The sequence below is a fragment of the Protopterus annectens genome, chromosome 3.part1 (genome assembly GCF_019279795.1).
Source record: "Protopterus annectens isolate FY-2018-M chromosome 3.part1, PAN1.0, whole genome shotgun sequence".
Lineage (NCBI taxonomy): Eukaryota > Metazoa > Chordata > Ceratodontiformes > Protopteridae > Protopterus > Protopterus annectens.
In genome coordinates this window covers 1,322,521,552-1,322,536,551 of record NC_056732.1, presented here as the reverse complement: position 1 = coordinate 1,322,536,551, position 15,000 = coordinate 1,322,521,552, and positions in this window count along the sequence as shown.

Genomic DNA, 15,000 nt, shown 5'->3' with positions numbered 1-15,000 from the left:
CAAGGGCAGTTAGCTTAGTACTAATCTATGAACCTATGAACCTATAAATGTGTCCCTGAGGTTGTTATGCAGTGTCCCAGATTCAGTGTTCATTCTTCCCCATTCGTATGAGAGGTCTGCTAGTGACAGAAAGCACATATTCCGCCGACTACCTTAGAAGGATGATAGAATAATAGGTTGGGGTTACCACCTGTCCACATTTGCGAGGGACACTTCCCTTTGGGCAGTTGTGTCCTGCAAAATAATTGAAATTATGGCAAATGTCCTGAGATTTTAGGACAAAGATTTCCTAAATTGTCTGTAGCAGTTGCATAAAACAATTATTTTGTATCTGAAACACCTAAATGTTATAAGAAACAGTATAAGCAACTATAATGCTGCAAGAATAAGCTTTTATTTAGGCAAAACAGTGAAGTACTCTCCTTTGTACTGGCTGTGGGTATGTTTTGCCCTGCAAAATCTAAAGTCTCTACATAAAGGTCCTATAGGGCTGCCACCTTTTCAAATGCCCAAAGTGGGACATGTTCTGTAGAAATGTCAGATTTTCCAGGACAAAACATACCTACAGCCGTGCATAGTACAGAACTTTAGTTTTTTGCACAAATAAAAGCTTATGTGAGGGTTTCCCACTTACATGCACTCTTAGATGTGCACTCATTCGATATTCTCTGTATTACAGAGACATGGCTAAAGCCCTCAACTCTGGACCAGGAGATTACCCCTCCCAGATATAATATCCTGAGATGTGACCGCAATAATAAAAAGGGCGGAGGAGTAGCCATTTTATACAAATCTGAACTCTAAATCTTACCTCTCAATATGCCCCTACCCTCAGATACAAATGCAGAAACCCTCAGTATAAAACTCCAAATTAACAACTCAAAATCTATCTATATAATTTGCACATATCTCCCCCCTGGAAATAATATCAGCACTCTGGAAAATATTCTTAGCTACCTGTCTACAAACCTACCTCAGGAAACCATTGTCTTAGGCGACTTTAATATAGACTGGGCAACCTGTAATTCCCCTAATCCTACCAATCACATAAATCTTCACGGTTTCTCTCAAATAATAACCACTCCTACTAGAATCCATAAGCCAAGCAGTAAGGAATCCACCCTTGACTGGATACTACTCAACAGCCATGTTGATACGTATAAACCAGGAACCCTTCCTGATGACATTAATGACCATATGCTAACCTATATTATTAAACAAAAAGTTCATAGCCCTAACACTAATATTTTTAAAACCTCCCGTTCCAAAAAACACTTTAAACCAGTTTCCAAAATGAACTAAAAGCATGTGACTGGTCACCCTTGCCTCTTCTTCAACTTGATGAAGCAGTGACCTATTTCAATACCAGATTCCTTCAAATCCTAGATTTCCATGCCCCATATCACACTTCCCGAATAAGGACCAAAACCGCCCCCTGGCTCTCAAAACTAACCAAACAAAAGATCCTCCTCAGAAATAAAATCTGGGCCAAATGGAAAGCCACAAAAAAACCATCAGATCACCTCCACTTCAATCAATTAAGAAATGCCACCAAAAATAAATTCTCCAAGACAAAAAAGACTATTACCTTCACCTCCAACAAACCCACCAACAAAAACCACAAAGATTCTGGTCAGGCATAAACAATCTTCTTAAGCCAGGCCACTCTACAACTCCTGCCCCTCAGGCTTCAACCATAATAATGCCAACCAGATTCCAGATGCCTTTAATAACTACTTTACCAAAGCCATTCTAACCCTAGCTAATACTTTGCCACCTGTCACCTCTTCCCAGTTAGATACCACTAATACTCCATCTCCTACCTTTCATATAAAACCAGTACCCACATCCTTCATATGCAACCTCCTCTTAAAACTTAAGCCCTGCACCCCTTCTGCTGATTGTCTTCCTGCTGAATTCCTGCAAATTGCAGCTAAAGCCATTGCCTATCCCATCTCCATACTTATAAATAGAACAATCTCAGAAAGCAAAATCCCATCCATATGGAAAGTATCCCATATCATCCCTCTACACAAAGGTGGCCCATCTACTGAACTTTCAAACTTTTGCCCCATTGCTTTACTCTCTCCAATAGCTAAAATAATAGAGACATGCATTCACAGACAACTACTTGACCACCTTCTCCGGAATAACTTACTTGCAAGCTGCCAACATGGTTTTAGACCATTCCATAGCACAACAACTGCCCTGCTATCCTTCTCTGACACCATAAACAAAAACCGAAACAATAACACTTTTTCATCTACACTTTTTATTGACCTTTCAAAGGCCTTCGATATGGTGAATCAAAACTTGCTTATTGACATACTAAAGGTCCAATCACTTGATACACAGGCATTACAATGGTTTAAATCCTATCTGGAAAACTGACATCAAGCCGTACTCTGGGATAATAATCTTTCCACACCACTCCCTGTGAACATAGGAGTACCTCAAGGCTCTATTTTAGGTCCTCTTCTCTTCTCTTTATTTATAAATAACCTAAACACCACAATTCCACAAGCCACCTACATACAATATGCAGACGATTCTACCTTAATTTGTTCAGCCAAGTCCATAACCTCTCTCCAGTCAATCACCTAATACGTATTTAACAGTGCTAAAAACTGGTTCTTGCAACATGGTCTCCTACTGAACCCCCAAAAAACTAAATTATTGCTCTTTGCTCCTACTCTTAAGTCATCTCAGCTGTACTTCACTGTAACCTCTAACAATGGTACTAACATATCCCCTGACACTACTACCCATCTACTGGGAGTAACAATTGATAACCACCTTAGCTATGATCACCATATTAACTCTACAATAAAGTCTGTTAACAAAAAAACTTGGCACCCGTTACAGAATCAAACCCTTCCTAACCCCTTCTGCCAGGATAACCATTTCCCAGACCCATCTGATTTCTACCCTATTCTATACCTCTGCAATATATACCAATCCTTCTAAAAGCAACCTCTCCAAACTCTCAGCATGGTACAATAACATAGCCATATTTGCCACTGGCACCCCCTTTAGACCCCACCACTGTCACAACATCAAACAACTGGGATGGTTAGAACTGCAGAACCAAATGCTTTGCCAACAACCTGTCATCTCCCATAAGATTCTCTATCATCCTAACAATACCCTAATCCTCAATAATCTGATCACCCCCTACAAAAATCTTACTACACTTCGATCAGCTAATAAGCTACTAGTTTCCACTATTAAATCCAACAACAAAGCAGGGGACTCTCTTTTCTCCAACACAATAGGAAAAAGTTGGAACCAGCTTCCTAATGAACTTACCACCCTCACTTCCACTCTTCTTTTCAAAATGCTACTTAAAGAATACCTTAAAACTCACTGGCTCTGTCCCTGCTCTAACCCTGACTAACACCTCCTTCCCCTTGCTGCTCTCTCTATTCTCCTGATCTACTGCACTATTATGAGTCCTTGTGGTAATGAAAGTATATTAGTCAATAATTTTATTAATTGTTATCTCTCAAATGCTCACTAAATGTATTTTGTTTTAGTATATCCTACTATACTGCTTTGTTTCAAGTCTAACTGAACCTCATTTATAAACCATCTACTGTATTTCTGTCAACTATTACTATATATAATATTGATTGTCTGTGCCTTTGCTTGGAGCTTTTCTCCCCGGGCCTCTACTGAAAATGGACATATATCCAGCTAGACTAGCCCGGTCAAAAAATGTAAAATAAAATAAATAATAAAAATAAATTATTCTAATAACATTTGAATTGCTTATGCTACTTCACATAACATATAGAAGTTTCACATATAAAATAACTGTTTTATGCAACTATTAAAGAAACTTAGGATATAATTTTGTCCTGTAATCTTAGGACATTTGCTATGTCTTGATTATTTTCGCAGGACACATCTGCCTAAAGAGGGACTGTCCCTCGCAAAGTGGGACAGGTGGTAACCCTAAAGTCCCACCTTGGCAATTGAAAAGGTGGCAACCCTATAATTGGTATGCCGTAGCATGACTCGGCTGACAGATGTGGCTCCCAAAACCCAATTACTTGTCTGTATTGAAGAGTCTCAGTTCCCATGTATCAGCCAGATGGTAGCAGATTGTATGAGGAACACACAAATAATATGATTAAATCACTGGACAGGCCGCTGATTCCGTACAGTCGAATGGCATGCAGTCGCCTAATGGGCAGCCATTCCTGATACTGTAGGCATGTAATCTGATGTAATAGGCATCACAAGGTAATATTGTGGTCCTCGCTCCCACCCAGGGGTGTGAGTGTCAGATGCAAGCACCAATGTCGGTGCATTTGCAAGTGCGGGACCGAGCAGGTGTAAGTCTGTTTGGCTACCAGTATGGGAGTATTGCACTGGTAAAGCAATGTAGAGGCTAACCGAGTGTAAGAAGCTGTAACCAGAGATTAGCATTGCTTAACACCGCGCAAACCCACACACACCCGCTCCCAACTGCTTTAATGTGCCTTACTCCCTCCATATCCAATGGCCTTGTTCTGCCCTGCAACCAAATAAACGTCCTCTGCAGGGCTCGGAACCAGGACCCTGCACAGACAGCTAATGTGATTTACCAATACGCCATGGCAGATATACAGACAATGGACAGTACCACAAACATATCATACAGCGCAGTCATTCAACAGTATAGGAATGTATCTCATCATGTAGATGTATATGTGAGTGTTTATGTCAAGCATATAGGTGCATACATATATAGAGATATATTAGGAACATACCATGTGGCAACAAAGCATTACAAACGAATGAAACAAGAAACACCAGCGATGCCTGTATTATATAATGATGTTGTTCTATGTGATCTCAAGACTCCCTCAGACAGACATGTGTCTTCATACACGCAAATAGTTGTACATTGGCCGTATACATCACTCTGTGCATGTAATGTACATTAACACAACAATACCTGTCAAATCATTATGTGTGAACAGTACTCTTGCAAGTTGCTGTGTGCAACATCATCATCATGATAAAGGTAAATGAGGTAATCATAGAGGGACCGGTAGTGTTATGTGTACAATGGGGTAGTCCTTATCACGTGTACCTGGACCATTTAGGAGTGATGAGTATACCAGGATAGTGTGCCTGAGGGACAGGGGTGAGGATAAGAGGAGTACGTTGTGATGCATATTACAAGGGTTACATGTGTCCAGTGGGCACGTGTGTGAAATGGACAGCTATGCATAGGGCAGATGTTGTCCTAGGAGTCGATTTGCCTTATGTTTCCATAGGTGAGGGTCGGATGTGGGGGAAGGAGTGTAGGTATGGCCGTGTAGGATAGGCAGGATAGGATCACAGAGAAGACAGTATACAGGGTTGGTATATGACACATGTGAGGGGATACACCTTGAACAGAGATGGGTGTTCGGCATTCACAAGCCCATGGGAACAGTGGAATGGAGGTCCCCAGCCATGGGCAGCTGCCACTGCACCTAAACAGCTGCAAAGGAGGCAGTGCTGGGGACTGTCCAGGTGGGGCACCATCACCCTGTAAATGTGACAATCTGCCCTTGAGCTTGTGTATCTGGCTTCAGAACTCCTTAGTGAGTCCCCAACGCAACACGTCTGGGACTGCACGATAGCAGACATGTACCTGTCTGGCCCTGCTCCCAGGGGGGACATGCTCCATCCTCAGTGATGGTACCACCAGAAGGTGGTGCAGAGCAAACAGAGGTTGATGTCCAAGGCTGAGCCCCAGATGTGCTAGTGCCCGCTGCCATGGTCAGCTGAAGTGGGACAGGAGGTTCTGCTGGGACCTCCCAACCCATTCAGCCTATGGTGTTGCAGTTTAAACCCACATATGGCTTAGTGATAGACAACAGCATACTGGATTACCTACAACAGTATGCATAGATATCACCATCAACCCAACACAGCAGATGGTATATATTTGCAGAGGGAGCACAACACGTGCATATATACTGCATGACATCTGTACAATGTGTAGTAGATGTGTGACCGCAGCTATGAACAGTTGCCAATTATTGGATTGTCACTGGGTACCTTAGACAGTGTCTGTCATACCACTGTTTCATGTGACATATGTCCAGTCAGGGATGCAATGGCAGTAACACATACCTATCATCATGTACTGTTTACAATCCTCACACTCTGCTCCTGCTGTGCACAGATATGTGTTCAGTGTGTAACACAGGAAACAAATGGTTCCACACACTGAGCATTTCACAGATGGCCCTACAGATGGGGGTCCCTCATGAACAGAGTACTTTCTTGTCTGTATTAAAACATGCAGAATAGCCATTACCACACACATGCTAAACAGGCAGTAGTCTCAATGCAGCATAGCTACACTTACATGCTGTAGTCATGTGTGGCACATCAACTGCTGTCTTTAGGCTATTTCCCACTGTGTATGATGTTTGAGGTACATCTAGATATCATATGTGATGCCGTGTCAGAACACCACATCCAGGTACCACTCACAGCGACTGTCATAGCCAAATACCAACATATTTTCCCTAGATAGTGTACTGTGTTTATCATGCGAATGGCTATGGGAACACCATCACAGCTGTTCCACATGCAATCAGCTAGAGGAGGACTGCAATAAGTGCAGAGGCCATCACCTGATCATGTCCATCACTTACAATACACATGCTGCTGCTGAGCAAGTGTACCCCTTCACATCCACCAGAGAGTATTTGGGTGGGACAGGCAAAGTACACCAGAGAAGGGCTTGGAGACTTAACCCTATGCATTGTCTGCCACACGCCTAACAGTACAGGGGTCAAACCCCTGACTAACTAGTCATTACTATTACATGTGCATGACTTTACTACATGTGCCACAAAGGTGACATGTTGCTATACTGTAAGAACATATATGTGTGTAGGTGAGCGACATCTGCAACAGAGATATAGTAGACATACATTAGGTGTGGCACACATGGCTGTCTATGTGAACGGATGCCACTGTCACCACAACCACACTCTCTAATGGACACGTATTGACACTCTTTGCCAGAGCCACAAATACACAACATAACTACTTAATTTGCCACACTGCAGTAATGCACAGGACTACATGCACCACAGGGGATATCTGGAAGTTCTATGGGCTAGGGCATGTGAAAGTCTTTGACATCTGTTGGTATGCCAGTGAGAGTTATACTGGGAGTGGCTGTGGTTGGGAGCATCATAACCCACACGCAGACACAAGGTGTCCGTACTGACATGCATGTACGCATTGCTTCATGGGTGTGTAGTGGTTGCCTGTGTAAGATGGCTGTACAAGGCTGGGTGAGGGGTAATCCTTGGCATCGCATCACGTGACAATGGTGTGCAGTGCAGGGGTGTAGTGTCTGCAATGTCCCACACAGATGGGTACTGCATGATCTGCCCTGACATCCTGGTTACCAATGTGTATGGCCATAGCTTTGCAATGCATGCCATGTCTGTGTTTGATAGTCCTTCACATGGACATTGCCTGGGATGTGCATGTCCCACAATACTGTACAGTGACATGTACAAGTGTACCTGGTTTCACAGGCACATGTTGTGTACACAGACTGTTATCCCCCCAATATGCCAATACTGGCCTGGTATGGTGAAACCTGCTTATAGTGAGCAGGTCGACCCTGCACCTGCATTGATAGTATGATACAGGTATTTCCTGGCATCAGTGGCATTGGTCCATACAGGGCACATGTGTATGGCATTGTATGGCCTCTGTGGATCACATTTGATGGCACCACATATGTTGCTGGCATCCAGTGAGGAACATAGTGAAGGCACAATGTCCGCAAATATGTGCCTATTGTACCACTGTACAGGGTGCCATGTCCTCTGCAGCCCACTGCATTCACACCATGCCTACTATCTATCATCAATGTGCATGGTACTAGCAACATAGCGGGATATCCTAAGCAAGTGTGTTTGTGCATGGCACATGGGTGCAGGACATATACTGGGTACTAGTAGGGTTGCATACTTTGTTCACCAGGCCTTTTGCCAGATGTAGGGGTATGGCTTGCACAACACAGTCCCGTGGCTGACTGACAGCTGTACTCCTCGTGAGGTGGCCAATGTGTCATAAGACGGACACCATATAGGAAAACTACAAAATCCGCTCCCCAACTTGTCCAGTGGTAAGACATTCACAGCCACCTCTACACAAGCTCTGACAGACAAACACACACTTGCCATGTCCTGTATACGAACCCCTACCATATCACACTGCAGCAATATGCTTTTAGGGCATAAGCTATGGCAAATACTGGGTTACAGTACACCTACAGGTGTATACCTAGGTGGGTGACAACAGCAGGATTGACAAAGGTGGTCATGCGATTTGTACAGAGAGTGTATACTCTACAAAGCACTGTACTTGTCTCATGCAGGCAGGCAGACACACACACACACACACACTTGGCAGGTCTGGGAGTAGAACACCGACCTAACTACTTTATCACACTACAGCATTACACAGTTACAGAACATGCTACCGACATTACTGGGTCACAGCACTCCCAGAGGTGTATTTCTAGGTGGGTGACAGCATCAGCCTTACCAAAGGTGGGTATAGAAATTGCATGGAGTGTGAGCAGTCTAAAAGCATTATTCAGTCCTCAGGCAGATGGAGACAAACACACACACACACACACACACACACACACACACACACACACACACACACACACACACACACACACACACACACACACACACACACACACACACACACACACACACACACACCAGTGATGGGAACAGAACACCTGCCTATCTACAGATCACTCTTACAATACTACATAGTTACGAGTTGCGCCACATAGACTACACATTTCAAGGCTGTCATTATGACCTTCTAGGAATGCAGACATCAACAGGGATGCTGGCAGTTAAGATGTACATACCTGCGAACCTGTGTGTTTAGTAGGAATCCATCCTGACCTGGAGTATGCCCATCTGTGGAATGGACGACTACTATCACTATACAGGGTTACAATGGCCATGCCCATACACATAGAGGTACATAACCAACACAAGGTGTCACTGGGCATGCTCACACACTTAGTAGCACAGGGCTGTTCGGAATGCACTATGTGTCCATCTACACAAGGTTATACTGGGCATGCTCATACACTTAGTAGCACAGGGATGCACTCTGATTCTAAACAAGGAAGGCCACAGTGGCCATGCTATTACAGTTAGACGTAATGAACACATTGGAATGGACTCTGGTGTTAGTAGTTGTCATTGTTAGCAGGAACGTTGTACTACATATATCTGACACCGGTCTTATACACAACATCTGCTGCTGTCCATCACCTTATATATACTATTCTATACCAAGCACATTACTACCACTTGCTGTGATGGCTTGCTAGGAGTGGCAACTGCTTGACCAACACAATGAGCCTTGCTAGGAGTGGCAACTGCTTGACCAACACAATGAGCCAATGTCCTGCTGTAATTACGAGGTTGTCCAGTGTTTGTCATTCTGGGATGACATGACTGAAAGTAGACAGGCCTTTGTCACATATCACATGCATCCATGATTCAAGGGAGTGGGTATAATACCTAAGTTGAATTCCCCCATATAGTGCCATTCCAAGGCAAATGTCCTAAACACAGGATAACACCCTGACACTTAGAGGACAACGGCATTGTATGCTTATGCTAACCACTGCTAGATGTGTAGCATCTGTAATCACAGCTGCTCACTGTAGAAACAACAATGGGGAGTACTGACATCTGTGCAGTGAGGAACACCTGGCTGAAGGCTCTGTAGTGCACAATAGCACTACCACCATATACCTCAGAACCAGACATGTGGGCCATAACACAGGTATGGGCTGCTCCAGGTGGTGGTGCCCCCACATACATAGAGGCCACACACATGTACTGACTGGTGCTCCCACAAAAGGCATCGCAGATAGGCAGGTGCAGGACACAGTGTCATATGTTGCATTTTAGGATGTAAACCTCAGACACCACCATGCCCTCGGACCACCAACACACATCCATACATGTGGTAGGACATATAATAGTACACCGCCATGTAACCCTTGACCAGTGGACTGTACCAAGCTCTACATCAACTGTGCAGAGTACCCATGTACTGACACAGTTGCATCATGTGTTATGCAATGCAATGATACTACCATCTGTAACCAGGTCAGCTGTACACATACCAGAGGCCCTCAGTTATTTACAGCATTAGCAGATGACTGTACACCAGTAAACACCCTCATGTTTGGATATGACATACATGTACCTGCCATGGATATGTACATGCCACACACACACAACATATATGTAAATAGCATAGCTCTTGTTGTTCTTTGTGCAGACAGGTGGCTACAGCCATTACACACATGCACATGGAATGTAGGTCCATGGCTGCTGAATGCTAACAGTACATAAAGTGTGATATCAATGTTGACAGAGGTAACATTCCCTCTGTACCGGTCACCCATTACACCTGTCATATCATACAACAGTCCATGTGTCATGTATATCATTACACATGTCCACCAATTGCAATGCCTACAAACATGCCCAAATGACAGGATTGTAGGACCTACACACATGTACATGTAGTGGTGTGCATTCAGATACCATGTGTGTGCTGTTGCTGATGTATGCAGGTGACGTGTATCTTAGTACATCATGCAGTTGTAATGCAGCCTCAACATTGCCAACTGTATAAGGTGATATGCTGAAAGTACAGAAAAATGTACCTCAGGTATGGACAGATGTGTGGAAATAACTAAGTGGTAGGGCATCTTTGCAGATGGATGTTTGCTGAAGACAGCTCACAGGTGTGTCACAAGTGGTCCTACAATAACCTGTGTAACTGGTAAGCAATGGTTTCGTTAATTTAAGGGCAACACACACCACATAGATAGTGGTCAGGGTGACACCGAAGGTAAATCACTTGACACCTGTAACAGTTAAGACCTCCCATGTTCATATATCAGCACTGTTGCCAAAGGAAGCATCAGCACACTTTGTAACGTGTGCAATACTGCTGTAAGTTTGTAATACATATCATGAGCTAGACAGGTGTTTGATTCACAGTACTGGCATGTGTGGTTCCATGTGTGTCCATATATGTCACGTATGGTGGGGAATGCATCTCAATTGTTACTCACTCTCCTGTACACTGTTGTAGTCATCTGTACAGACTGCAATGTAGAAAGCAGGACATAGGCAGGGGCATGTATCTCACACATGTGAGGTATCTGTATGTGCGTGACATAGGTGTATTCAATAGTGAATGCTACAGTGTGTGTGTGTGTGTGTGTGTGTGTGTGTGTGTGTGTGTGTGTGTGTGTGTGTGTGTGTGTGTGTGTGTGTATGTATGGCTGTCTGGTCCCTGGAGTGAGGATGTATGTTACCATACTGAACTGATAAGACCCCTCCCCCCATCCAGGTGATGCAATCTACTATCCATGTTGATGTCCCTGATCTTAGGCCATACTGATTACCTGTACATGTGTATTCTCTGTGGCACGTCATGTAGGTGCACAGTACTGTAATGATGATTTGCACATAGGCAGGGGTCCTCACCTCAACCGTAGCAACTGTGTGTGAGTGTGTGTTATTGTGTCAGTGAATCCTTGAGTGTGTGGGTGTGTTACTGTGTCACTGAATACATGTGTGTCAATACCTGAGTGTGTGGGTGCAGTTGTGTGTTGGCATCCTGTCATGGGAACTTGTATTACTGCTTCCCAATGAGGCATCACACTTCCCACTCGCCTCTACCCTTGTCATCTGCTAGACCGCTCTCTTACCTCACCACTCCATGTAACTGTACCTGTGATGTCACCCAGTATGGATGTCACATCTGTAGCCACAATAGCTTAATACACAGCTATCATGCTCTTGGATCAGCAGATGTGTTTGGAATGTGGGACATTCTAACTGTGATGTGGAAGCTACAAGGTGCATGCTGGTATATTCATACATACCTGTGAGTAGTCCACATTTACATATGGGACACTAACTGCAAACACTGACATCCACCGGCATGTGCAATTAAACCTGAAGGAGGAAAGCAGAACATCATGACCAACATGCAATTACTGTTGTTACACAAGACACATACTGTTAACAGTATGAAATGCATTGTACACCTGTACTACATGGTATGTCTGCTGCCTATCAACAGTACACAACAACTGTAATCTACACTTATCTTCCTAGTCTGTTCACCCTGTGCATCAGACCATATGAGCATGTCCCTACACTGATGGTGTGGATGACAGGGATGTGGCACAGGCATCATCATATGCACAGGGTGATAATGTTTGCCAGAGGCCTAGGCTGCACCATTGGATGACATCATGTGTGTGGGTTAGGGCCTTTGATCTAATTGAGCATGTGTGGATGTTATGCATGTGTGTGTTGCGGTGTCCTACATATGTTTCTGGTGTGTGTGTGTATGTATGCACACAGTTCTGGCATGTGTCTGGCCTTCACAGGGGTATTATTGACAGCTGTGGACTGTACAGGCCAGGTTTTACAGTTCACGGTGTCCGGCCACGGCCATGTGACCTGTGCCTGCCAGGGGTTTCATGGGCACTACCAGGCAGAGGTGCAGATTGGGTACTGTCTGATGACACATGTCCACTGGAACCATGTCCCTGTTGGGACCATCCAGGGCCACGTGCACATGACCTGCTGTGTTGTGGAGTGGACAGCACAGCACCAGCTGCACTGCTGCTGCTACTGCCACTATGGGAGCAGGCATGTGAGGTAGCTCATTCATGTAGACCTGAAACAGATGATGTAGCAGGCCTACGTCCACATGCCCTATGTCTCACTCCTACCAGATGTTCCAACACAGGCAGTTCATGTTCGCGGATTGTCATGCCATGGTCAAGGACTCCAAACATGTCATCCAATCATCTATCTAAAGCTTCAGCAATCTGCTGTTGAGCATTTACCATTACCTAGATGTTGTTGTTTAAAGAATGGACAGCAGCTCTCTGAAGCCTCTGATCTTCTCTGTTGTGCCATTCAGCATGTGCCTTTGACTCCATTACAGCCTGCAACATGCATCTGGTGACACCAGCTGCTGTGCTCTGTCTTGCAGGGACATGTTGGCCAGAGGTCCTCCCACGAGCAGCACTGGCCATGTGCCTGTGTGGGGCATCACCAGTAAGTTGGCTAACACCATGGTGTGCAGGCACACCTTCCATAGCCCCCACACTTTCCTTTTCCAAGCTACCACAAGCTAACTGTCCTTCCTCTATGGCCACTGGTGAGGGGGTATGTGTAGGCATGAGATCTGTGTGTGTGGATGAGGGGGATATAGGTGGAATGGCAACCAATGGCACAGATTCAGCCACTGACAACCCTGCCTGTGCCTCAATCATATGTTCATCATCACAGCTAGAGTCTCTGGGGACACTAACATCAGATGGACCACAGGAGGGGAATGCACCTACATCACCGTGAGGGGCAGACAAGAACTGTACATTACAATCTATACAATAGACACACACACACACACACACACACACACACACACACACACACACACACACACACACACACACACACACACACTCACGCTATGGAACCAAACATGCTTGTGATATGGCACCCAACATGCATGTGATATGGCAGAAGGCATACATCACGCATGTGATACGGCAGATGGCATGCAGCGCAGACAATAATAGTGGTAGTTATCATACATTCCTGGGTTGCACACAACAGCATGCATGTGTCATAGCAGAAGACATGCAAATTACACAATCATAGTAGTAGTTAGGTCTTTTCAGGCTTGCTGGCTGTTGGTGAAGCACCCTCCAAGAGGAAAAAATGCTGAGAGAAGAAGGGAGCCACTTTTGAGATTTTAAGTATTTTTTCTCTGTTTATTTGCTACGTTTTTCTGCATAGCTGCCTAGCTTGAGCATTTTCTGGCTTGTTAAACTTGATTTCTGTATTAGTAGCTGTATTTAGAGCACAACCAAAAGCTGTTTGCTGAATTTCCTGTTTGCACTTAATTTTAAATCGTTTTTTTCTTAAAACTTGCATATTTTCTGTCCTTGACCTAGCACTCTTGTGTGGGGTCATTTACTGCACTGTTATAACTTGATATTACTTGTGAACCTCTGCTATCTCTGTAAAAACAAAAACAAAAAAATCTTGCTTTTTTCCCACTTTTCTGAGAGTTAAAACAGTTCAGTTACAGGCTTGCTGTTCCTGAACTGTTTGAAAGTTTCTGTGAGGCCATTTTTGCTTGGGCTGAAGGAGGGTCTCTGTGTTCATCAGTGGCAGTGACTAACATTGAGCAGCTTCCCTGCCCCCCGTGGAGGTGGTTACTGACTTGAAACTGTAGTTTTATTGGCCACTAGGGGTCATTTCCATAACTCCTTCATCTTCCTCTCTTAAAACCTAGTTGCCTCGAGGTTTGAGCGTCTTTTCAGGCTTGTTGGCTGTTGGTGAAGCACCCTCCAAGAGGAAAAAACGCTGAGAGAAGAAGGGAGCCACTTTTGAGATTTTAAGTATTTTTTCTCTGTTTATTTGCTAAGTTTTTCTGCATAGCTGCCTAGCTTGAGCATTTTCTGGCTTGTTAAACTTGATTTCTGTATTAGTAGCTGTATTTAGAGCACAACCAAAAGCTGTTTGCTGAATTTCCTGTTTGCACTTAATTTTAAATCGTTTTTTTCTTAAAACTTGCATATTTTCTGTCCTTGACCTAGCACTCTTGTGTGGGGTCATTTACTGCACTGTTATAACTTGATATTACTTGTGAACCTCTGCTATCTCTGTAAAAAAAAAAAAAAAAAAAAAAAATCTTGCTTTTTTCCCACTTTTCTGAGAATTAAAAAAGTTCAGTTACAGGCTTGCTGTTCCTGAACTGTTTGAAAGTTTCTGTGAGGCCATTTTGCTTGGGCTGAAGGAGGGTCTCTGTGTTCATCAGTGGCAGTGACTAACATTGAGCAGCTTCCTGCCCCCGTAGAGGTGGTTACTGACTTGA